We start from the raw sequence: 3103 nt of genomic DNA, 5'->3' as shown, positions 1-3103 counted from the left end.
TGACTATAGCACCTGGTCTTCCTAGGTGGTCTCCCATCCAAGTACTAACCAGGCCCAACCCTGCTTGGCTTTTGAGATCAGACATCGGGCTTGTTCAGGGTGGCATGGCTGTAGACTATGGACCATGGCTCCACTGGGGCACGAACCCAGGACCTTCTGCATATAAAGCAGGTGTGCCAACCGCTATACTGTGGAACCACATCCCAGGAAATTTTTAAAAAATGCTTTAAATGTTTTTCAATGCATTTATTTTTATAGTAAATAGGTTAAGCAGTATCAAGTATCTGTTCACTAGTAACCAGTTATTTCTTCAAGATAGAATTAGATTTTCACTGTCTACAAAGTTTGAAAGACTTTGCCTTCATTCTACAGAATTTTCAAAGAGCAGCTGATAGTAAAACAGAAAAATATAATCATAAAAAACTATGTTACAAAGCTACATGTGATTTGAACACTTCCACAATTTTCTAAAATGAGATCTAAAAATTTTATAAAAATACTTCAGTTATTTTAATGTAAGTCATAATTCAGAACAAAATATTTCTGCTCTTATTCACATAAATTGACACTCCACATACTTTATTAATCTGAACATGCAATTGCCAAGTATGTTCAAAAAAAACCTTCTTAATTAAACTTTTCTTTTACAAACAAAATCATCAAAAAGAAATATTTTAAATACCCACTATGGCAGAGTAAAATATTTTTCTCAATTTGGAAAATATATGATACCCGCATTTTTGATTAGCAAAATCTTCTCTCTTCTCTCACATGACGTTTTAAAAACACCAACAGAGAAATGTCAAAAATTTTATTTTTCTAATCCATTATAATACTGTTTGCTTCTTTAGATGAAGTATATGATTGGGGACAGGATTGGATGGGTAATTTTGTCTGAATATACTTATATTTGTCTGAATATACTTATGTCTCTTGAAGTTTAAATTGTATAAATATATTATTGATTCAAAAAATCAAATTCAAATTAAAAAGAGAATGAAAGCATTTTCTTTATTTATTTTATTTGTTAGTTATTTGTTTTCATACTCATTCTTTGATTTCATGAGGAAGTTATTATGCTATCAAATTCAAATAGACAGAGAGACAATTGAATAATAACTGGAACATTTTAGGCACATTTCTATGTTTGTATATGGGCATAGAGAGTTAGATAACACTTAGAGCTATATCAGTTGGATAAGAGGTGACTGTTTTTCTTTCCCCACCTGAGGAAGACAAATATTAACACAAAGAACAAATGCTTATATCTAATTTCACTTTTGGAAGAAAATAAACTATGTTTATGTGAGTTCAAATAATAGTAAAGTCTGAGTTCTTTTATAACTAAAATTAAATTTATTTCATACATTAACCAAGCCCTTTAACTACCCTCCCGTTTGTACATTTTGAGTCCTTTACCATTTGAACGCAGAACACAACCTCATTTGCATGTTAGAAGACACTTCCCTGTGAGAGTCATAGATTGATCAGTACTAAAAAAAAAGGCTTTTTCTAAGGAACACAAAATATTTTATATATTTTATATTTATTTAGTTTTTGCAACATGTCTGTGTGGCAGATAGGAAAATCTCTTCTTTACAGAAAAGAAAAAGAAAAAAAGTTAAGCATAGAAGGAATTTGGCTGAGAAAGCATATGTTTTGCTCTCTGTCTTTGGATGACTTTATTAGAGCAATGCACTCTTCACTAGGAGTTAAAACTAGCACAGTGCTGTGGGAATGGGTGTAAGGCCTGTTAGGGTGCTTATGAATCTCTTCTATTATTGAAAAAAGCAGTGCATCTCATTTTTCTACACTTAAACAATGAGTTTCTCTCTTTTCTCTACACTCCTTATCTTAGTTCTCAGTAGCTAAAGTACTTTTGAAAATTTTCCTTTTTCTTATTAAATATTGACATTACCTTTTCCTCTATACCTGTTGTTCTTTAGGTGGAATCTGCGAAGACCTGAGGGTTCTTGAGATCCTTTTGAGAAATCTAAGAGCTCAGAACTAGTTTAATATTAATACTAAAATGTCACTTACCTTTTATGTGTTGACCGCTCGTGCAAAAGCAATAGTGAGTAAAAATGCTAACACTATATTAGTGGCACCCAACTACACAAGTAATCATTGTATTCTTCTGTGCTGTGCAATCACAAGAAAAACAAAAAGCCAGTCACACTTAAGTAAGTCCTTAGTGAAGTGGTAAAATTATTAATTTTATTAAACGTCTACCTTTAATTGTTCTACATCTCACTAGGGTCCGTTTGACAAAGCAGGGAGTACGCAAATGGTACTTCTGTTCCATGCCAAAATCCAATGGTTATCTCTAGGAAAAGCATTTGTGAGATTGAGTTGTGAACTGGTTGCTTTTCTCTTAGATTACTGTTTTTATTTGAAGGAACAACTGACAAACAATGGTAGTTCAGATTTAGCTTTTCAGCAGATATTTTCTCAAAAGTGAATGAAGTAGACTGTAATTTCAAGGAAAATAACCGACAATATTGGTTGCCAAAGACAAAATTTGAAATTCCAAGTGAAAATTATAATTTTGAAAATTGTACCCCCTGGTGTGATCTTGAGAGCTTCTCAATCTGTATGGCCTTTACTGATGACACAGGTGTAGGTGATGTTATTAACTAACAAATGGAATTGATATAAAGTAAAATGTATTAAAACTTAAGAGATTTATATAAATAAGTGAAACGATATTTTCCAAAATACCAATGGATGATGTTATGCAATCATGAATGGGTGAAATGTCCTTTCAGAGTGTAAGATAGATCAGTGGATTGTGGTGTAAAGAGTATAAAAAGCTTATTGACAAGGTTTCAGTTTCCACATAAATTGTCAAGTTTTGGTGTAGTAACAAAGAAGAATATCCACAATTATCGGACAAACCTGTTAGAATACTTCTCTTTTTTCCAACTACATATGTACGAGACTAGATTGCCTTTATATACAACAAGTATTGCAATATCTCTCAATGGTAGATTGTAAAAACATATAAGACTTAATTTCTCTTCTATTAATTCAGATATTAAAGACTATTTGAAAATGTGCTATTTTTAAAATAAAATTATATATTTAAGTTTACATATAATAG

The 3103-nt window shown here is 31.6% G+C and overlaps 1 pseudogene; it reads right to left on the bottom strand.

The window, feature by feature from the left end:
• On the bottom strand, positions 1 to 116 carry LOC112474383 (annotated as a pseudogene).
• Between the last annotated feature and the right edge of the window lie 2987 nt (positions 117 to 3103).

Source organism: Pteropus alecto, unplaced genomic scaffold, assembly GCF_000325575.1.
Source record: "Pteropus alecto unplaced genomic scaffold, ASM32557v1 scaffold79, whole genome shotgun sequence".
Lineage (NCBI taxonomy): Eukaryota > Metazoa > Chordata > Mammalia > Chiroptera > Pteropodidae > Pteropus > Pteropus alecto.
The sequence above is the reverse complement of the archived record's forward strand: the minus strand, read 5'-3'. Positions and strand labels throughout refer to the sequence as shown.